This window comes from Capsicum annuum, chromosome 9, assembly GCF_002878395.1.
Source record: "Capsicum annuum cultivar UCD-10X-F1 chromosome 9, UCD10Xv1.1, whole genome shotgun sequence".
Taxonomy (NCBI): domain Eukaryota; kingdom Viridiplantae; phylum Streptophyta; class Magnoliopsida; order Solanales; family Solanaceae; genus Capsicum; species Capsicum annuum.
The window spans coordinates 13146340-13171226 of record NC_061119.1 but is presented as its reverse complement, the minus strand read 5'-3'; the positions used below and the strand labels follow the sequence as shown (position 1 = coordinate 13171226).

At 34.5% G+C, this 24887-nt stretch overlaps 1 long non-coding RNA gene and 1 pseudogene across 1 annotated transcript; both read right to left on the bottom strand.

Moving 5' to 3' along the window:
* Window positions 1-251: 251 nt before the first annotated feature.
* LOC124887010 lies at window positions 252-3060 on the bottom strand. Its single transcript, XR_007044458.1, has 2 exons — window positions 2770-3060; window positions 252-1783 (listed from the first exon to the last, which is right to left on the bottom strand). It is a non-coding gene; the product is annotated as an uncharacterized LOC124887010 (long non-coding RNA).
* Window positions 3061-8299: 5239 nt separating this feature from the next.
* LOC107841631 lies at window positions 8300-17469 on the bottom strand (annotated as a pseudogene).
* Window positions 17470-24887: the final 7418 nt, after the last annotated feature.

Below are 24887 nucleotides of genomic sequence, written 5' to 3'. Positions count from 1 at the left end.
TTTAAGACATGCTTTTGTTTTAAAACCAATATGTTCCAAGTCACTGTCATTTCTCCATGGACCAAGACAAAGCACTTCTCCATAAGTCGTGATTGGGTTCTCATCACTCCTCCACTTCATACGACTAACTCCCCTTAAGATGGTCATCATCCATCTATCATAGGGGAGGGTAATTAACTATGATGATTTATTTTGAATTACCTTAAGGGAAAAAAATGAGAATTGCCTTGAGGAAACAACAAACACTTTAAACTTAAAAGCAAACCATTACTAAATATATACTAACTATTACAGACCATAATGTTCTGAATAGTTAGAATGACTAAGTTCAACATCCAAAAATAAAAATAAAAATAAAAATAAAAATAAACATCCAACAAGAGAAAAACATCCAACCAAAGTAAAAGCAAAGCGCTACGAAAAAGAAAATGAGATACGAGATACAACCACCCCCCACTTAAAATGAAGCGTTGTCCCAGTGCTTACAAATAAGCGCAAATAGTAAGGTGGCATAATGCTCCCTGCTCAGGCATCAGCCATGTCATTATCTGCATCATTAGCTTCATCATCATCGGCATCCTCCTCTGCATCGTCATCTGCTTCTTCCATATCAGGCTGTTCGTCGTCCTCCGATTCAATATCTGAATCACGCAACTGCCTCTCCTCATCGATAGGCACGTCATCATCAATAGGCTCAACAAACTATGGCCCTATCTGCAGCAACGTCCTTGCATCGTGACCCAGCGGGTAATCCAACTCCACTGCATGAATTTCCAGCTCTGTTGCCAGTCTCCCCCTACTCGCAGCTGTAGCATCTGCAGTTTGTACATTCTTGCAGTAATCTCATCAGTCCAAGCTTGACACTCGAGCATAGTAAGGATCAGGCCATGAGCTCCAGCTCTGCTCCTAACTCTAGTCACATCAATCGAACGAGTATCCACCACCAACTTGTAATCTTAATCTTCTTCCTCCACCCTGTGCCTCCTCAAGAACCTGATCAATAATCATCCAAAACTGTTTCGGCGCTCCTCATGGTAACGCATCTTTTTCATTGTAGAGAAGATCACAACACCTACATTGACGTCAACATCATTACACATAAGAGCATATATCCAACAAACCCTGTCACGTGTGACTTCCGTCATGTATTTGCCTTTGAATAAGGCAATGATAGACAATTTTTCCCCACATGCGTGCCTCCCTATTTATTTGAGCTTTAGGGAAGGATGAATGAAGACTAGTGCCTCACTGCCTAGTCCGGCAAGCAGCAGATCTTGTTCCACACAAGAAGTTTCGGGTATGGGTATATGGAGGGGTAATGATCAGCTGCCTCAACTGCACCGCATCAGCTTCTGGTGTACCTAACAAGTCATTTAGGTCCTTAGCTGTAAATGTGACCACTTTTCCACGGATCTTCACTTCATGGTTTGGGTCTCTCGGGTCCCAGTTGGCATAAAACTCCCGTAAGAGGTACAAATTACACTCCATAGGATGGTCAAACACAAAGGCCATATTCAGCTACTCAATTCGGTGAACCATGCTAGGGTACTCACACTATAATCTTTCCTATTGATAAACACTTTCGGGATGTACTTAGTGTCAAGGTGTTTTGAATACCACTTCTTGCTAGCTACGTTGACCTCCTTATATACAAACCTCCTTGCCTGACTACGAGGGACTGCTGGAGCTCGTGGTACTCTGTCAGTCTGCCTGACTCTTTTCTTTGATGGCTCAGAGGTCCCAGCTTTGTCCTTTCCTTTTTATTGTCTACGATCCATAGTACCTGTCAATCAGCACACGCAACAAACTAGTAAGCCATGAGTCCTTTAATGTGTTAGCCTAACTAAGTATGGATGGGTGTTAAGGATATCCCACACTTAGTTGCTAGCAAAGGTGCGTAAGTACAGGACTAGGGTACTCAGACTTCCCCTAATCAATGCACTTCGCACAAGCACAGCTTTTTCAAAAATCAGGCAATGATTAATTCCTCCCATTATTCCATCATATGGCAGTGACAATCCACATTACTTTATCAAAACAACTCTATGTGCACATTATTTCAGTCAAACCAAACTAACATTCACGCATATAAATATTTTGAACTAGACATCATTACACAAGTTCAAGCACAATGACAATTATGGAATCAATTCACTGGTAGACATACCACAATTTGTAACAACTACTCAAATCAAGTGCAGCCAATGTCTATCCACAATTATGTTCCTAAGTTACACATACATAGGGTTACATCAAGTAAAAACACATCATACACCATCACTGGCAATACACAATTAAGTAGATTTAACATATTGCACGCCTTCTTTGCAAAATAACACACACTCTTGCAATGGAAAATCAACAGTCACTTAGCACAATCACAATTTGGGATCACCCCACACTTAGTCACGCACTACGATATGTATTGTAGCCAAGAAAGGTACTCAGAATTCCCTTTCTTGTGATGCACTCCCCTACGCTAAACAAGTTCAAGCAGTGCATACACCATTTCTACCCCCAAATTAATTTAATTTCACCAGTAGATAACAATTCCAAATTAACCTTAAAGCTCAGTCATCAACCAAGTTGACCCATTTGTAGAGAAGTCAAGTACATACATGAAGTAATGCTAAATAATGCAAAACACACTTCACATATGTTTGAAACATCAAAATGCATATAACAATTTATTCACATAGCCAAAAACCAAGCATTATAACGAAGTCCAAAATTGCCATCAACTACAGGGAATAAACAAGAAGCACTTACCTGATGTGAAGTGAGAAAAAAAGGAGTATCTTGTTCTAAGCTTTTGTAGTCTAAGAAAATAAGAGAGAAAATATTTTAAAGGGATTTGGGGTGGGGGGTCGGGGTGCTAGGGTTTAGAGAGAGAAAATTAAGTGGGTTTGGGTGTACTTATAGAGGGGACAAATTGATTCGGGTCAGGTCGGGTTAAACCCGACAAATTAATGAAACTTTTTTCCAAAAGTGATACTCACCGCGATGCGGTGTTATTGCGTGAGATACTTGAAGTTGAATAGTGAGGTTTATCACCTCACCACGACTCGGTGCTATCACGGTGAGTCACTGGAAAGTTCATTTTAAGTTTTATCACCTCACCATGATGCGGTGCTATCGTGGTGAATCACTAGAAGTCGACTTTCCGTGCATCTCAACACACCTTTCTTACCTTGTTTTATACCTCACCTGCAAACACCTTTTACAAACCTGATTTCATACTTTGATATGACATTCGCCTGATTTTAATTCTCATCTATTTTCGTTGAATTCTCTCATTCGTGTACACTAAACAAAAACAACAAAATAACATTAAGAAAAAGTGGGAGCGCCTTTGTTTTGGTCGTGGCATGACTCATATTTTTGTATTTTTGTTTTCTTTTTTATTTGTCACACCCCTTTTTCACCAAAAAATATATTTTTTAAGTTTGAAAAGGTCTTTATTATTAAGTGACAAAAATGAAAAATTTATTTCAAAAAGGATTACTTACAGTTAAACTCAGAATCGCCACTTGGCATAAAAAGGGTGTGCCAAGACACCTTTGAAATCCTTTTTCAAAATGATTTTGACTCTTTTAAATTGGTTTGCGAACAAAGATTCTAGCTAAGGAATTTTGTTGACCGAGGGGAAGGTGTTAGGCACCCTTCGATCCCGTGGTTCGACCACGGTCGCTCTGTAGAGTATATTAGCTAACATGAACGCTATGAATATATAAACCAACAAACACATAAACACGAAACAAACAATCAAACAAAAAAAAACAAAATTAGTGTCAAGTACAATTTATTATAGACCCAAATAAAAAGGTATTGAAATATAAACCTACGCTGACCTACACTAATCCTAAACTACGCTCCAATACTTTACCTGACACCTCGGGCCTTGATCACGAGTCTTCTTTGTATAAATGATACTTTAAGGTATTCTCTGGTAAATAGATACAAATAACTTCGGGGTATTCCCCGGCTAAATGAATACATTTTTCCAATTCTATAAGACCAAAACCATTCAACAATATTTCAAGCATTCAATAACTCATAGTTTCTAAATCTGTCTACCCCCTATCGTTTGCCTATCCATTTGACGGCCTAATCATGATACTACCGCCTTCAAGAAAGTCAATAAACATTTCAAATCAATTCGATTTGGTATCGAGAAATACCATCGAACAGGTTTGGAAATTGGTGAAAAAACCCAAAATGGACGACACCAGCTCGGTATCAAGACCCGCAAACCCGAACAGAAATCAAACCCAACTCAAAAAACGTCGATACGAACCCCAAAATCAATGATTTCCATTCGAGTTTGGCCGATTCCCACTGGAATCAGCGCTGGGTTATTTTTTGCACTTCGTTGGAGCTCCGGTGAGCTTCGACAGTAACAAAAATAGAGGAAAAAGGTCAAAAAAACCTGGAACGGCGACGTTTCCAGTGGTACATCACTGGAAAAACTATTTTTCTCACTATTTCTCACTGATTCTGGCCAATTTCCATACTGTTCTTCGATTTCTCTTAATTTCTCTTCACTCGATCTCTCAGTCTATATTCTCTCCGGCCCTCTCTCAATTTTCTTTATTCATTTCTCTCTTCACTGTGTGTGTACATTTTTTGGTGTGCGTAGTGTGTCGTCTATGACTATGTTTTTATGTATATGGTGGCGGTGTGTGTGTGTATGGTGTATGCTAATTATTTGTGTCCCTTTATTTTTATTGTATTGGTTTGTATGTATATGTCAAGAAGGTGATGGGAAAAAACGTAGAAAAAAGGTAGGTGGGGGTCACGTGGGTAGGGTTGAGGTAGGGGGTCCAGGGGTATAGAGGTATAGGGTAATGGTAAGGGGTATAGGTGTGGGGTATGAGGTGGCAAAATTAGTTAGGGTGGGTGGTGAATTTGTTAGGATGAGGTGTTAGTTGTTAAGAATTTGTTGTATTTGTTATGAGTGAAAATTATCATATAGGAGAAGGTACTTGGTATGACGGGGTAAAAAATAATTTGGGGAGGGACAAAAATACATATCTACATCATGTCCCTTTTTGGGTGTAAACACAAAGTGTTTTCAGACAAAAAAAATAGACAATGAGATAGAATTTTGTCCTAACTGTTATTCAAAAGAAGGAAATAGAAGAAAGAAATGCAATTGATTCTTGATTTTGGACATCCTTCTTACCCAGATTATGAGGGGATTGAGTCACAAGTATCTCAAAGGATTGGAAGGAAAGGGACCATACTGAGTTGGAGAGTCGAGTGAAGTCCCGTTGTGTTTCCATACCGCAGCTCTATCATTACATCAAAAATGAAAAATTATAAGTTAAAAGGATAAATATAATTACAAAAGCCCTATCTATACAGCTTCTTTTGGACTCTTGACTTGAGTTTCTGATGCTTTCAAAATTGATGAAAGATCTGATCTTCTTTGGGCTCCATACAAAATTTGATGTAGGAGATAAACTCAAAAACTGACCAAGTTATGTCAGTGGTACTTCAGAATTTGAACTTGAATTTGAAAATCTTCACCCTATTTTTTAGGCGGGTTCCTGACTTATAATTTCTTCACTTTGTTGCTCGGTTTCCAATTTCTTCACCTTGTCGCTTGACTTTCAATTTTTTCACTCTGTTGCTCGACTTTCAATTTCTTCACTGTATTCTCCAGGCGGGCTCCTGACTTTTAATTTCATCACCCCGTTCTTCAGGCGGGCTCCTGACTTGTAATTTCATCACCCTGCTCTTCAGGCGGGCTTCTGACTTGTAATTTCATTACTATGTTCTTCAGGCGAGCTCTTGATTTGCAATTTCCTCACTCTATTCTCCGAGAAAGCTCTCGCCTTGCAATTTCATCACCCTATTCTTCAGGTGAGCTCCTGACTTGCCATTTTATCACCCTGTTCTTCAGGTGGGCTCCTAATTTTCAATTTCATCACCTTGTTCTTCAAGCGGGCTTCTGACTTACAATTTCATCGCCCTATTCTTCAGGCGGGCTCTTAACTTGCTATTTTATCACTCTGTTCTTCAAGAGGGCTCCTGATCTGCAATTTCATCACCCTATTCTTCAGGCGGGCTCCTGACTTACAATTTCATCACCCTGTTCTTTAGGGGGCTCCTGACTTGCCATTTAATCACCCTGTTCTTCAAGTAGCCTCCTGACTATCCATTTCATCACCCCGTTCTTCAAGCGGGCTTTTGATTTGTAATTTCATCACTCTTTTCTTCAGGCGGAATCCTGATTTGCACCCTGTTCTTCAGGCAAGCTCCTAACTTACAATTTCAGCACCCTATTCTTCAGGCGGGCTCCTGACTTTCAACTTGATCACCGTGTTCTTTAGGTGGGCTCCTGACTTTTAATTTTAGTGCCCTGTTCTTCAGGCGGGCTCCTGACTTGCTATTTCATCACCCTATTTTTTAGGCGGGATCTCGACTTTTAATTTCATCAACATGTTCTTCAGGGGGGCTCCTGACTTGTCATTTAATCACCCTGTACTTCAGGCAGGCTCTTGACTTGCCATTTCATTATCTCGTTCTTCAGGCGAGCTCCTGACTTACAATTTCATCACCCTGTTTTTTAGGCGGGCTCCTAACTTTTAATTTCATCACCCTGTTCTTCAGGCGGGCTCCTAACTTGCTATTTCACCACCATGTTCTTCAGGCGGTTTCCTGACTTGTAATTTCATCACCTTGTTCTTTAGGCGATCTCCTAACTAACCATTTTATCACCCTGTTCTTCAATCGGGCTCCTATATTGCCATTTCACTACCCTGTTCTTCAGACCGGCTCCTGACTTACCATTTCATCACTTTGTTCTTCAGGCGGGTTCCTAACTTATAATTTCATCACCCTGTTCTTCAGGCGGGCTCCTAAATTGCAATTTCATCACCCTGTTCTTCAGGTGGGCTCCTGACTTGCCATTTTATCAACCTGTTTTTCAGGCGGCTCCTGACTTTCAATTTCGTCGCCCTGTTCTTTAGGCGGGCTCCTGACTTGCTATTTTATTACTCTGTTCTTCAGGCAGGCTCCTGACTTTCAATTTCATCGCCTTATTCTTCAGGTGGGCTTCTGACTTGCAATTTCATCGCCCTGTTCTTAAGGCGGGGTCCTGACTTACAATTTCATCACCCTATTCTTCAGACGGGCTCCTAGATTTTAATTTCATCGCCCTGTTCTTCAGGCGGGCTCCTAACTTATAATTTCATCACCCTGTTCTTAGGGGTACAAAACATTGGTACCATCATGGCAACACCTAAGTAACACTGGCAACACCACCTCCTCGAGGGATGTGCCGGAAAGGACATATGAGATATGTAGATTGTATACGGGTTGACGAACCCCCCATGGGTCCTACGTTGGGAGGCTTGCCTCCATAGGTGCATACGGGGATTATGCAATGATCCCTGAGATTGTGCGACAATCTCGTGTATAATCATCATCATCATATACATTGCACTTACTTTATTGTGTTTATATTGTGTTGTTTCCATATTGAATTGTCATCTATGTAATTGTCTTATCTTCTTTTACTTGTATTTGATGATCTTGTATGTGCATGTTCCCCTTGTTCTACTTATATGTGATATAATGCATACTTGTATTCTATCTTGGTGTGATGTTGCAAAATATGTGATATATTAGAATTATTAGTGCAAGCGGTATGGAATACCATTATGGGACATTTTATGATTGTAGGTGATGTGCCCTTAGTATGTATTTTATATGCTTTATTTTCTACTTTTCTCGGTCGGCCTATGATATCTACTAAGTACAAGTGGACCGTACTCACTCCTACTTCACCCTTCCGATGCAGATTCAGGTTCTGGTGCGCCTCAAACTGGTTGATTTTGAGTGCCTTCGATTTACTCAAGGTAGTGGTTGGACATTCATATGTCCAAAGTTCTCCTCTATCTTTTTATACTAGTTATGTCTTTAATTAATATTCGGAGACAGTTATGGTTCCTTGTGGTTATTTTTTGATGTATTTGACTCATGGATTGTATTAGTAGTTCTTATACTATTGACACCTAATTTTGGGAATGTGTGATTTTGGATATGCTCTTTTCACATTGTTATAATTACTTGTATGGTTCGGCTTCGTTCTAGGAGCCGAGCCTTGGGTATTTCTGTCTATTTTTCTTTTCATATCAATTTGGGTGATAGACTTGCTTGTCAAGGTATGCCGCGACAGGTGTCATCATGTCCCTTGTTTTTGGATCGTGACAAGTACATTTCAATAAAGACACCTTTATATATTTGAAAACAACGTTATAATGATAAGTAAACAATGTATTGAGAAGAATTAAGTATCATACCAGCCTTTGTAGAACGTATATGGATCATAAATCTTGCTAAAATTCTCAAAATATTCCACCTTCCTTTGAATACGCATTTGCATCTATAAATCATGTACTTCTTGTTCCTTGAGAAGTTTCTCCAAAATATAATTCGAAAAGCCTGACATATTGTCAAAAAATATCATTTCTTAATCTTCATTTGATCTCCTTTCGAGTTAACGGAAGGAGAAGAATTGAAAAATTCATAGCAATAGTTGAAAAGTTGTGATAGTGATAAAGGATTCATATATGATGATGTTGCATGATAGACATCATTTAGCTCTGGAATTTGCAAGTGTCCATGTTTGGCAATAGCAGCCGTTGTAGTATTTACAACCACATCAACTGGAACCTAATTAAACCAAGTGAACAAGTTGTTAGATAATGAAGTTTTTTATGGCATGATAGCTATTTTTTAGCTTTTATGATCTATTTTTTTTAGTTCAACATCACTTTAACTGGGATAGAAGAATTAGTAATATGAATATATAACATGCGAATTTAGTCGATTTCATGATTATAAGTTGATTCGGTATTGGACCAGACCAGGATAAAGTTATTACATTTTCATAATCATACCACTACTGAAATAGAGGGTTTTCTCATCATAAATAAATAAAAGATTTGTGTTACAAAACATGATTTTCTCACCGAATCAGTTCATTGGAAAAACACATATGAAGAACAGATTCTTATTGAAATATTGGAAGCTTCCTAATTTTATCGTGTGAAAGCACTACTATGTTTTCAATTGAATCAAAATATCTCTAGGAAAAGCCACTGTACATTTTTCAATGAAAAATTTTAATGGAAAACTAGTAATTGTTTAGTAGCGTAAGGAATCATTATGTAAAGACAAAAAAAGAGATTTCCATTAGAATTAATGTATCATACTTTGACCCTTAAAGCTATAATTTATTGAAAAGGTATACGTACCACATCAACAAGACTACTTGGATCACCAAAACAACATGGATATTCCCCTTTCCCATAGAAAATAAGTACGAGGTCAATTACCCTATGAGATAGAAGAACATGAAAAATTAGAAACTTTGTGAAAAAAATTAACAAATTAGAAGAAAATTAAAGTTGAATACAATAATTAAGGTACCTGAATCCTTGTATCCATCCTGGAAAGGTTCTTCATAACTACGAGTTATTACTGAGGGACGAATAATGACTATTGGTATGTCCTCCCTCATGTTGTCAATTATCATCTCACCAATGGCCTTTGTGAATGAGTATGTATCTTGCCATCCATATAACTTTGCCCTATTAAGAGCGACTTTAGTTATCAAATGATTGAACATCATCTGAAAGCAATTTACTTATAATACTTAATAGACGTGCATTCATAAAAAAGTATCTAATAAGTTAAAAAGTTCAATCCCATCCTGTTTAGCAGCAAGATGGATGTTCCTCAGTCCTCACTCATTATGATCAACAATTACAAACTTTCTGTAAGATTAACAATCATAATAGTAGCATTCGATCACAATATGTATCTTGCTATCCATAAAACTTTGCCCTATTGTATTATATTAACAATCATAAATCATACTAATATAATTAAGAATGACTTTAATGATAAAATGATTGAAGAACTGTGAGCAATTTACTTATGATACTTAATTGATATTCATAAGAAGTAGTACCTCTCAGACGCCAAGTCTTTCATGATTTTGTCGAAGGTATGGGTGTCAAACGGGTCGGGCTAACCCGGAACCGGCCCTTCTATTTTAATCGGGTTGAGGGCCGGTTACGGGTCAGTTTTGGTGCTAGACGGGCTGGGCCCACCCTAACCCGGCCATCCCGATCAAACCCACCAAAACTCGGTCAAATCTGGTTAAAAAATCGGTCAAGCCTGGTCAAAAAATAACAAAAAAACTTTCTTTCAATAGACATTACATATACCCACCTATATACATTATAAATATGTTAAATAATATATATACACTTATATATTGTATATACTACATTAGAATTTAAAAAATATATACACATATACACAATTAGTCAATTACTCATACATACGCACCATTCAATGTATATATACTACTACTTATAAAATATACTGCAATATATATACATTACAATATATATAGATATACTTATATACTAATTTATAAAACATATACAGATGTATACGTTAAATATACAAGATATATACACATGTATATGCACCATACAACGTATATATACTACTATTTATAAAATATACTACAATATATATACATTACAATATATATAGATATAGTTATATTCTAATTTATAAAACATATACACATGTATATGTTAAATATACACTTCTATAGAAGATATATACATGTGTATACACACTATTCAATGTATATATACTACTACTTATAAAATATACTGCAATATATATACATTACAATATATATAGATATACTTATATACTAATTTATAAAACATATACAGATGTATACGTTAAATATACACTTCTATAGAAGATATATTCACGTGTGTACGTACTATTCAATGTATATATACTACTACTTATAAAATATAATACAATATATATACATTACAATATATATAGATATACTTATATATTAATTTATAAAACATATACACATGTATATGTTAAATATACACTTCTATAGAAGATATATACACGTGTATACGCCCCATTCAATGTATATATACTACTACTTATAAAATATACTACATTATATATACATTACAATATATATAGATATACTTATATACTAATTTATAAAACATATACACATGTATACGCTAAATATACACTTCTATAGAAGATATATGCACAAATATACAAAACATATGCTACTTAATATAATAAATTAATAATATTTGGTAGTAAATTAATAATATATTAGAAGTAATTTTTTAATTTAAAGTAGAAAACTAGAAATTCAATTTAAAATTTTAAATCGTTAAATGAAAAAATATAAAAAGCAAGGACTAAGTAGTGAATGAATTTGGGAAATTTTATTGATTGCAAAATAATTCAAAATTTATAATTTACATGAATGAAAAATCTACAAATTATGCATCATTTTTTCCAACTCATTCATGTTAATATTAATGGGAACTTGCATAGGATAGTCGAAGTCAACTGGGGCAAAATCATGCATTGGACTTGATTCTGCTGAGTTCTCCCATGAAGTCATAATTTCTTCAAGTTTCAGCTCATCGCTCGACTCCGGTTCCATTTCTTGGTTTCTTCTTTCCGCTCTAATCCAATCTCTGAGGCAAACTAGAACATTCATTGCATTGCTTCCCAATGAGTGTCGGTTGTCTCCAAGCTGCTGTCGTCCCTGACTAAAGGCTCTCTCTGATGCAACGGTTGACATTGGAACATTCAAGATATCTCTAGATAATCTTGAAAGCACAGGATATTGTGTTTCATTACTCCTCCACCAATCCAACGTGTTGATCCGTCGTCTGCGATCCTCTGGTGCCGTCCGAAGATAATATTTCAGCTCTTCCCGATAAGTTGATGTGTAAGTTCTCTCATCAACACTGTTCCAACAATTTAAATCATAAAACGAATCAGAAAAACCACTATGTGCCGGCCTTTTAGAAGATGATGGCTCCTCGGGAGGATGAGGAGCGACAGTTGGAGTGATATTTGTAGGTATGGCTAAATCAAATAAATCAGCATAGTGATTATATAATTTTTCTATGTAATCCTTTGCATCAGTCGTAGCCGTCCACAAATCAGGTTGTACTTGTTCAGAATCATGGTTAGTATTTATTTCTAAGTTAGTATGAATAAGAGTACTAAAGTGGCACATATTATTATATTTCATGCACGGATTTAGCATAGCACCAACCAAGTAAATAGGGGGAATCAGGAAAAAATATTTTTTAAATTTCGTAAACATGGCGCCAACAGCTTCTTTATAACCTTCTTTATTTTTATATTCTTTGAGCAAACCAGAAATATCAGCTATATATGCCAAAATATACAAACAGTAGGATAATCAGCACCAAAAAATTCAACTGTAGCTACATAAAATTTTTCTAAAAACTTAACAAGATCATTAATTAGAACCTAATGAGAATTATGTACCATGCAATCAGCAGAATCAGCAAATGAACCGCAATGTTGGTTAAAAGCTAGTGTAATAGGAATTCTATATTTATAACAAGTTTTTAGAAATTCATACGTAGAATTCCATCTAGTATCAATTTCATCTGGCATCAAAATCGGTGTAAGTCCATTTTCTTGACATTTAACTTTAAATTCTCTAATTCTCGATCTACGATTATTTTCTTGAATAAAACCAACGGCAAGATGAATTTTTTCAATATAAATCTCAAAAAATTCAAGACCATCTTTTAGAATTAAATTATATATATGACATGCACACTTAGTATGAAAAATTTCAGGCAAGGGCGAAGATAGCGTAGATTTTATTTTTGTTTTAGCAGTCTTGTTGTTAGAAGCATTATCAAAAGCAATATATAAAATTTTATTTTCGATACCATAATATCCGGTAATTTTAACAATAGAATCAGCAATAAATTGTCCAGTATGTTTACGATCTTCATCATATAAAAAAGCAAGAATACGTTTTTGCATCACGAAATTACTATCCATCCAATGACAAGTAATGGTTAAATAATCATTTTTATTTACAGCACGACCAAGATCAGAAGCTAGGAACAATCTACATTGAATATTTTTTAACAATGTTGATAAATAAAAACAATATTGTGAATGGAGTCTAAAAATATCAGACCGACAAGTAGTTCTAGGAATACCGTTAAACATAGGATTATAAATTACTTGTATATAACGAATAAAGGCATCAGAAGAAGGAAAACTAAAAGACAAACAGCCCACAGCTACCATTTTAGCTATTTCTTCCCGGTCTCTCAATTTATTATACTTCTTCGCTACGTGACCGGTTGCTGGGTCCATTCTAGTTTGCGTTGGCCTACCAACATCCCCACCACCTTGTGCAATATTTAACTCTCTTTTGTGATCTTTAGTTATATGTCTCATTAATGTACTTGTACCCCTTGCTTGCCTCCACTTCTATGCTTATATATTTGTTGACAAATATTGCATTGCACCTCAATATCTGATATACGTTCAAACAATTGCCATGCAACACTAGTTCTTTTACGAGGTCTTGGGGCACTGGGAGGATGGGGAGGGAGATTAATCGATTCAAATCTAACGTTAGCTTCTCCTACTGCGGGTGTCTCAGCAATATTTTCATTATCTTCATCTAAATTAACCACATCTACTTCATTTTCTTCTTCTATACCGTAATTTTTCTGAGCTTCTACATAATCCATATCGTGAGCACCTACACCTATTTCTTCCTCAAAAAGTGTACCAAGCGGTACCGGAGGCGAAGGCACACGGGTATATCTACTACTTGAACTACCTCTACTGATAGTAATTCGCTTTTTACTACCACTACCGCTTTCGGGACAAAAAATTTTAACACCTTTAGTAGCGAAGTTTCTTAATTTATCCATAATATAAATTAAATTAAACTAAAAATATTCAAAATACACAAATATAATAAAATTAATATTAAACAATTAATACAATAAATAAAAATTAAACGTAAGAGATGGAACGACAATAACAAATTTTGAAAGTATCCAAAGGTTGCGACTTTAGAAACTTCCGCTCGTACTTTGTAAACGAAAAATTAAAAAATTAAAGTGAACACTTTAAGAAATTAAATATATTGAATATTTGAGAATTGAGAATTGAGATTTGAGAGAGAATGAGTTTTGAGAGAGTGAAAAATTGTGTGAAAAATGATTTGAAGTTGTAGGGTATTTATAGAATTTTTTTGGGATTAAAAAATATTTTTTAAAGTTAATTTTTTTTTTAAATAAATAGGCCCAAACTAGCCGTTTGGACCCAAAAACGGCTATATAGCCGTTGGGCCAACGGCTAGTTTGGCCCAAAATCCCTTTTTTTTAAAAAAAAAAAAAAAAAAAAAAAAGGTATCCGGGCCGGATCGGGCCGGTTAACCCGGCGCATTTTAATAAAATAACCGGCCAGGAACCCGAAACCCTAAAGCTCTATGGCTTATCGGGCTAGGTTAGTTACAAGGGCTGAGTCAGGACGGGTCGGGCCGGCCCACTTCACCCTTAGTCGAAGTTGTCATTATTTTCAATAGCATTGTTCAACTTTGAAACAAAGTCCAATTCATTGGCAACATTGAGCCATTGAGGGATGGAAACTTAGTAGATGGAGAATGTGATGTGACCTTTTCCTTTGTTATACTTTATCCCATGGTGAAAGGCTTCTCGTATATTAGACCTTCTCTTTCGCCATTCACAATTCACATTCGCTTTAATATTGAAAAAAAGGTAAAATGCATTTAAGGTCAAACCTCTACATAACAACATCGTTTTATAAAGAGGTCTGATTGTATCAAGATAAACGCATTTGTTGTTCTCTATCAATGAATATTCAAATGCATACCACTCGAATAATGGATGAGGAGTTTCAAGTTCTTGCATTTCTTGGCAAACATCATGAGTTGATATTGACCATTCACATTAGCTTCAAGAGCTAGATCATACCTAGACATTGTTGAGAATGATTAATTAAAAAAATAAAAGTGTTGCTCTCTCAAATAACTTTTAGATGAAACGATCACACACTTCAATATGATATCAAAGCATGCAAAAATCAATCCGGTTTCAAGTCTCACATCCATTACCGGCCATTATAAAAAAAAAAGAAAAAAAACATAAGGAGAGTTATCCTCAAGCCAAATATGGTGTTTGCTGCAGAGTCAACAATCAAATCAATTTCTTGAGCAATTTGTTGAGCAATAATACTATCCATACCGAGGTTTGGCTCATCAATATTTCCAACTATAGGAACCAATTTACTTCTTATGAATGACTCATAAGATTCTCCATGCATCTCTTTCAAGCATTTGAATAATTGACTCTATTATCTGTTAAAAACATACATTCATGATCAGTGACGTAATTAATTTGGAACTTAAATTTATTTTAAATGAAAAGTATAAATGGAAGGATAAAAAAGGCATTCATAAATCAACATACTTCACTTGTTAATCTGTCAAATTCAGCTTCCTTATCCTTTGCTCTCATAAGAAGGTAAATCTTGTTTACCTTTGGTGTTGTTCTTGGCATCTTTTCAATCAAAACTGCAAAGAATTGTCTTTTTGAAAAAATATAATTAAATAAAGGGAAAAGGCTCAAATATGTCATCGAACTATCAGAAATGACTCATTTATATCATCCATTAAAAGTTTGGCTCATTTATGTCATCATCGTTACAAAACAGGTTCATCCATGCCATTACTTGTTAACGGTGGTTTTTCAAAACCAGCTTTGCCACATGTCGTCTTACTAGAGATCCACATCATTAATTAAAACAAAGAGAAAAGAGTCAAATATGCTATCGAACTATCAGAAATGGCTCATTTATGTCATCCGTTAAAAGTTTGGCTCGTTTATGCCATCGCCTTTATAAAACAGGTTCATACATGCCAGTACTTGTTAATGACGATTTTTCAAAAACTGCTTTGTCATGCGTCGTCTTACTAGAGGTCCACGTCACTAATTAAAATAAATCAATAAAAATTAATTTATTTTCTCTTACATTTTGTTCATAATAGTCAGTGATGCCTTGAATCTTTGAGAAAGATCACCCGTCATAGCACTGAATGAAAAATTCCTGAAGCATAAACATTAATCGACCAAAATGTATGCAACAGAGAATGATTAAATAGTCATTTTGAGGTTTGTAAGGCTTGACAAAAGAATATTTTAGGCCCCACTTGTTTTTACAGTTATTGGAGCTTGGCTTAAGAATATGTCAAAATATATTCAACTGTTTAGTTAGCTTAATTGGGACAATCACATAATTTTATTAGTGACGTGGACCTCTAGTAAGATGACGTGTGGCAAAACTGTTTTTGAAAAACCACCGTTGATAAGTAATGGAATGAATGAACCTGATTTGTAACAACAATGACATAAACGAGATAAACTTTTAACAGATGAAATAAATGAGCCATTTCTGATAGTTCGATGGCATATTTGAGCCTTTTTCCGTTATTTTAATTAATGATGTGAACCTCTAGTAAGATGACATGTGGCAAAGTTGTTTTCGAAAAATCACCGTTAAAAAATAATGGTATGGATGAACCTATTTTGTAAAGGCGATGGCATAAATGAGCCAAACTTTTAACACATGGCATAAATGAGTCATTTTTTATAGTTCAGTGACATATTTGGGTCTTTTCCCTTAAATAAATAATAGTGTGTTCTAACAATTTAATTTTTGATTTAATATCTTATTATCTTTTTATAAAAATTTAAGAGAATAAATAACACATTGTGGATATATACCTATTGCCACATAACTTACATGCACCACACTAAGGTGACTTGTATGATGCAAATACCTTTGGAAATAAATCTTCGGTTTATTTATCAAACACATCAGAAAATAATTAAGTAATTTCGAATTCACTTGCAGGATAATCCTTTCATACCAACACGTCCTTGATGTGTAAAAATTTTGCAAATTTTGATTAATGAAAACAAGTTTCACAATCAATATTTCATATTGATTGTGTCCTTCCTACTCTCCGGCACATATCGTCTTCACACCAACCCATCTAGCCCTTATCCCTCATGTTTCATATATTTTTCTAGATCATATATACATATTAAATTTTTTTTTAATCTACATATGAAACACAAGAAAATAAGAAAGAAACTCACTTATTTTTCTAGATAACATTTTCCATCGTACTGAACACACCCTTAATAAGTAAGATTTTGCAAATGTTGATTAATTTACCTTTTGCAAGAAAACCTGTAGCACCAGTGACAATAATATTTTTCTCTTCGAAAAATTCAACAATCCCTATTCCATTATTAGCTAAAACATCTCCTTGATGATCACCCAATGCTTCAACGTAACAGAAGAGAAAGATAGGCCATGATCAATTCCAAACTTTAAGTGATTAGTTATCTTTGATCTAATTTTCTCATTCTTTGGGTATGAATAAATTTTTCTACGAAAATGACCATTTTTAGAGAACAGCTTAGTTGTTAGTACCCTTATAGTACTATTAAAGGGAAAAAAATTTTGAACTTGAAGTAATGCCATTTGGAAACTAATTACTCCAAATGGCTATGCATGGGAAATCTTATTACTGAACGTACATTATTTATAGAGGGAATGAACTAATGTTACGTGTGGTTATTATAATTAGTTAGGTAGGATAGTCAACAACAACAACAACCACAACAACAAACCCAATATATTTTCACATCGTGGGGTCTGGAGAGGGTAGAGTGTACGCAGTCCATACTACTACCTCTAAAGAAGTAAAGAGGCTGTTTCCGATAAACCCCGAGCTCAAGACAAAAGACAGTATATACAGAAAAAAATGCATGAAACATGATAAAATAACATAAGTATGGCATCCACCAAAAATATTGAACACTGCCAGACAAGGACACCAAAGCCCTCCTACAGTAGCCTACGATTCAACCACACACCTTAGCCCTCTATCCTAATGTTTTTCACTATTAAACCGACCAAATTTTTGGTCGAAGAAGTAGCGGTAGCTTTTTAAAAACTGACTACGAGTGGTCGGTTTTTTTAAAAATATATATATTCTTTTTTAAAATTTGTTATTATTTTATTTAAATGAAAAAAATAATTTTAGGGAAAAATAAACCGACTACAAGTGGTCGGTTTTTTATAAAATTAATTTTATTAATTTAACTAAAAACCAACCACGTGTGGTTGGTTTTTATTAAATTAATTTTATGAATTTAATAAAAATCGGCCACCTGTGGTCGGTTTTTTACAAGAAAAAAAATTAGAAAGTGGTCGGTTTTTGCAAAAAAGAAAAAGAAAATAATAGAAAAACTGACCACTTGGGGTCGGTTTTTCTGGGAATTTAAAAAAAATAAATTGAAAACCCAAATTTTGCATGCAACCACAACAATAATATACAGCAGTAACCAAAATGAAAATTTTCAAAAGTGTACAACACATACAAAATATCCAACAAAAGTGAGTACGAAAATACTATAACAATAGTTTCAACAATTCACCTTCTAAACAAAAATTCACTTTTAAAGTCACCAATACTTAAGATTTTTCAACTAATAAAGGCACCAACGAAACTAATTCACTATTAAAGTCACCGGCACTTAAGTAGTTTCAACAAATAAAGTCACCAACAACATCACCTTCTAAACGAAAGTTCACTATTAAAGTCACTGACACTTAAGCATTTTCAACAAATAAAGTAACCAACAACATCACCTTCTAAACAAAAGTTCACTTTTAAAGTCACCAAAACTTAAGCATTTTCAACTAATAAAGTCACCAACCACATCACCTCCTAAACACTAATTCACTATTGAAGTCACCAAAACTTAAGCATTTTCAACAAATAAAGTCACTGACAACATCACCTTCTAAACATTAGTTCACTATTAAAGTCACCAAAACTTAAGCTTTTTCAACTAACAAAGGCACCAACAAAACTAATTGACTATTAAAGTCACCGGTACTTAAGCATTTTCAACAAATAAAGACACCAACAACATCACCTTCTAAACACTAATTCACTATTAAAGTCACCGGCACTTGAGCATTTTCAACAAATAAAGTAACCAACAACATCACCTTCTAAACAAAAGTTCACTTTTAAAGTCACAGACACTTAAGCATTTTTAACAAATAAAGTAACCAACCACATCACCTTCTAAACAAAAGTTCACTATTAAAGTCACCGGCACTTAAGCATTTTCAACAAATAAAGTCACCAACAACATCACCTCGTAAACACTAGTTCACTATTAAAGTCACCAAAACTTAAGCATTTTCAACTAACAAAGGCACCAACGAAACTAATTCACTATTAAAGTCACCAAAACTTAAGCATTTTCAACAAGTAAAGTCACCAACAACATCATTTTCTAAACACTAATTTACTATTAAAGTCACCGGCACATAAGCATTTTCAACAAATAAAGTAACCAACAACATCACCTTCTAAACAAAAGTTCACTTTTAAAGTCACCGGCACTTAAGCATTTTCAACAAATAAAGTCACCAACAACATCACCTCCTAAACACTAGTTCACTATTAAAGTCACCAAAACTTAAGCATTTTCAACAAGTAAGACTACTATCCCTACATTTTCAACAAATAGAACATCATTCTTCTTCCTCTCAATACAAAATCTCAAGAATCCAAGAAAACTGCTTCAAGAATCAAGCCTATCCTCCTTCTTCCTGTCACTAGTTTTTCATGGGTAAACTTCCTCCTCAATAATTTTCTTAATCCATGTATTATATGTGAACTCTTAATCATGAACTCACGAAATTATAAATCTTATAACTTTATGAAAATATTTGATCTACTAAATTCATCAACTTTGAGATATTAATTGAACGATTGAATTTTACCGTGAGCCCTAAAAATATCATGAGTCTCTAACATGAGAATTTACTATAATGATGAAACTTCAAGATCTTCAATATTAACCCTTTTATTCTAAATTCAATAAAATAAGGTGTTCGTTCTTGCTTTGTTCTTAAGATATCTTGAATCCTTACAATTCTTGTTATGTTCAACAATAAGAATAGTTGAAAGTTGTTCCACAATTCTATAATTCTAAAATAACTTGAATCTTTCAAAATCTCCATAATATTCATAACTCTATAAAATCCTATGTTTAAGAAATATGACATAATGACATGACCCGCATGACTTCTAACACAACTAATTTTCTCCAGGAATGCACTCATTGCCTTATATAGATGATCTCCACAATCTTAAGATATGCTAAAAGCAACATGGACCGATCCAAAATCTCATTCCCCATAGAGTAATGAAAATCTCGATCTTATGACCATGGCTACATGTATTATGATATCATTTTCTATGAGTCCCCAACAACATTAATAAATGATGTAACTTATCATATATGAGCCTAAAATGGCTAATCCATAAATCAAAAGCCTAAAGTGGCTAACTTACAGATGGCTAATTCATAAATCTAAACGTGAATTCATTAAGATAAACATATAACCTTATGAGTATATAAGGGATTTAGATGGCTGACTGAGAAGGGCTGGAGGGGGGGCTGACTCGTTGCTGTTCACGGTTGCTGGTGGTGGCGTTGGGGCTGGTGCAGCGATGGAGAAATGAGGCGCCGTTGTTGGTGGCTTTGTATTCGTTAGGGAGGTCGTCGGAGACGGCTATGGCTGGCATAGTTATTGTCGCTGTTGTTGGTGGTGTCGGAGACGAAGGGTTGATGTGGTTGTTGCTGTAGCAGGTTGTTGACGGCGGAGGAGAACGGAGGGAGCCAGAGGCAGCGCTGGGTTGGCTCGCTGCTGTTAATGGCTGTGGCGGTAGGGATTTAGATAGGAGGGAAAGAAGAGAGGTAGAGGGAGAAAGAGAGAGAGGAGGAGACTTTTAGGTTTATGGTTTAGGTTTTTGTCTTGGGTATTAAAAGGAAGGCAAAGTTTGAATTCATCTCAGCCGTTAGATCAATTTTTATCAACGGTTGAGATTAGAATAGGGTCAATCAATTGAAATTTCAATTTTGGATTAAAATTGAAATATTTGGCTAAAATTGAAATGAACCAAATGTAGATTGGCTAGATTTGTAATAGATTAAATAGAATAGGCTAAGATCGTAAGAAATTGAATAAATTGGATTAAAAGGTGAATAAATTAGGCAAGATAATTTTAATTTAAGCTGTTATTTAAATAGTAGTAGTAGTAGTAAATAATAATAATAATAATAATAATAATAATAATAATAATAATAATAATAATAATAAATAATACCAAAAATAAATAATAACAATAATAAATAAGAATTGAAATTTGATTCAGTTGAATTGAAATAACTATATTCAAAAACACAAGTCCACCTTTCATAGATTCAATTAGATTATCGGTTAATTAGATTCAGTTACATAACTTTTGATTACTGCATATATTACTACACGAGATATGTACATATATTCGATTGGTATATACATATATAGGTCATAAATTAAAATTTGATTTCCTGGCCAAATTGATGTTAATTTTGATCATAATTGACACAAATTGAGTACAACAATGACTAGAAATTAAACCACATAGGAGACTAAATTGAAATTGACTGCTATTTTAATAAATATAACAACAACGACAACAATAATAATAATAATAGGTAATGTATTTATAAATTGTGAATGTGCACATATAAGTGAAAAAAATAATTTAATAAATATTAATAAAATTATGTAAAAAGTCGTATTTGAATTATTAAATTTATAAAAATGATACTAAAAAATAATAAAATACTTTATACATTTTTTAAATCATAAATGTAGCTTGTTGAAAATAATAAAAAATATTAATATTAAAGGTTAAATAATTTTGACAAAATAGCAGACTAAGAGAGCATCGAGAGGTCAAAATTAGGTGTCAACACTTTCAAATACGTACTATATACATCGATCACGTATTCAATATGTTTGGATAGATTTTGCTAGTTTTTTAGTACACAGTTCATCGATCACTACATCATATATATCAACTCTTAAATGAGCGTACTATATACATCAGTTTTCAGCTTTCAAATACGTACTATATAAACATCAGTTTTCAGCTTTCAAACACGTACTATAAACATCATTTTTCAATTATCTATCCCAACGGTATGATATATATATATATACACACACACATATTCATTATACAAAGATTATGCATGTTTAACGTCATTTAACATATATATAAAGGAAAATATGCATTTTATATATTGAAACATAAGTAAAAGATAAAGATTAAGCTTAACGTAATTTGTATATTATATTTGATATATTTTTTATTGTAAGTTTTTTTTACAAAATCTAAGATTTATTGATTTTTATTATTATTGTATTGGTTATTGACTACGTGAAATCAATATAATTTTAAAACATAATATATTAGATTATTTTTTAATAAAGTAAATATATTAGATTATATATATAATCTAATATATTATTTTTACTACTAATAATAATTAGATTACATAAAGCAATATTAGATTATATAATTATTTTTTAAAAATAATTATTTACTTTTGTTTTAATTAAAAACTGACCATAAGTGGTTGGTTTTTACAAATTATTTTCTTTCTATTTTATTTAAAAACCGACCACATGTGATCAATTTTTTAAAATTAATTTCTATTTAAATTTCATTAAAAAATGACCACAAGTGGTCGGTTTCTAAAAATTATTTTTATTTTAATTTTTGTTAAAAACCGACCACATATGGTCGGTTTTTTTAAAAAAATATTTTTTTTAAAAAATTAAAACCGACCACAAGTGATCGGTTTTTAACATAAAATAATTTTAAAAAATAAAAATCGACCACTTGTGGTCGGTTTTTTAAAAATATTTTTAATTCTTTTAAAAAATAATTTAAAAATATTTTAAAAAATCGACCACAAGTGGTCGGTTTTTAACAAAAATTAATTCAAAAAAAAAATTATAAACTGACCACTTGTGGTCGGTTTTTTTAAAATATTTTTTAATTATTTTTTAAAGGAAACCGACCACTTTTGTTTTTTTTAAATTTTTATTCGTAAAAGAAATAATAATTAATACTAAAATTATTGAAATTAATATTTTGATATTTTAAAATATAAAAGCGACCACATGTGGTCGGTTTTTAAAAAAAAATTAAAAAAGATTTAAAAAATCGACCACATGTGGTCGATTTTTGTAGTCGATTTTTTCATTTTTTCTAGCAGTGTTTCCTCCATACCTTCCTATCCTGGGTCATATCCTTAGTCAGCTGTAACTACTTCATGTCACGTTTAATCACTTCCCTCCAATATTTCTTCGGTCTACACCTACCCTGCTTGAAACCGTCCAAGGGCAACCTTTCACGCCTACGAACCGGGGCATCCGTACCTCTCCTCATCACATGTCCAAAGCATCTCAACCTAACTTCCCGTAATTTATCCTCCACCGACATCACTCCCACCTTCTTCCGAATACTCTCATTCCTAACCCTGTCAGCCCTATTAAAACCACACATCCACCGCAACATCCTCACTTCCACCACCTTTAACTTTTGGATATGAGAATTCTTAATTGGCCAGCACTCCGCTTCATATAACATAACCGGTCGGACTGCAACTCTATAGAATTTGCCTTTCAGTTTGGGGGGCACTTTCTTATCACATAAAATTCCCGAAGCGAGCCTTCATTTCATCCAACCTGCCTCAATACGGTGAGAGACATCCTCATCTATCTCTCCATTCCCCTGAATCGTAGACTCAATATACTTAAAACTATCCCTCTTGCAAACCGCATGGGAATCCAACTTCACTACCACCTCCTCTTCTTGCCTCGAGTCCCTAAACTTACACTTCAAGTACTCCGTCTTAGTCCTACTCAATCGAAAACCTTTAGACTCGTGGGTTTGTCACCAAACTCTAGCTTATCATTAACACCTTGTCACGACTTATCAATCAAAACTACATCATCCGTAAAAATCATACACCAAGCCACCTCGCCTTGTATGTTCCTCGTTAACACATCCATCACCACGGAAAAAAGAAATGGACTAAGAGTCGATCCCTGGTACAATAAAGTCAAGATTGGGAAATGCTCAAAATCTCCTTCCACTGTCCTTACCCGAGTCTTCTCCCCCTCATATATGTCCTTAATCGCTCTGATGTACGCCACAGGGACCCCTCTCCCCTCCAAGCATCTCCATAGAACCTCCCTAGGGACCTTTTCATATGCCTTTCAAGTCAGTAAACACCAAGTGAAGATCCCTCTTCCTCTCTCTATACTGCTCTACTAGTCTTCGCACTAGGTGAATTGCCTCAGTCGTGGAGCGACCAGGCATAATAGACACAATCTTTCTTAACCTCCGTTCCACTACCCTCTCCCAAATTTTTATTGTGTGACTCAACAACTTAATACCCTGATAATTGTTGCAACTCTGGATGTCACCCTTGTTCTTATATAAAGCGTTCATCATGCTCCATCTCTACGCCTCAGGTATCTTAGCGGACTTGAAAATGATATTAAACAAGTTGGTCAGCCACCTCTACCCTGTCCCTCAAGAAAACTTCCAAAAATCTACCGAAATATCGTTGATCCCCATCGCCCTGCACCTTTGCATCTTGCAATAGCCTCACTAACCTCCTCTACCTTAAAATGCCGACAAAAGCCGAAATCGCAACACTCCCCGGAGTGCTCCAACTTCTCCAACACAACACCTCTGTCCCCCTCATCATTCAAAAACCTATGAAAATATGACTACCATCTTTTCTTAATGAGGACGTCTTCCACCAAAACGCTGTCATCCTCTCCCTTAATGCACTTCACTTGGTTCAGATCTCGACCCTTTCTCTCCCTAACCTTGGAAATCCTAAACAACCTCTTTTCCCCACATTTCTCCTCTAACCCTTTATACACACTCACAAAATTTGTTGTCTTAGCAGCCGTAATAGCTAACTTAGCCTCCTTCTTAGCTAACTTGTACTCCT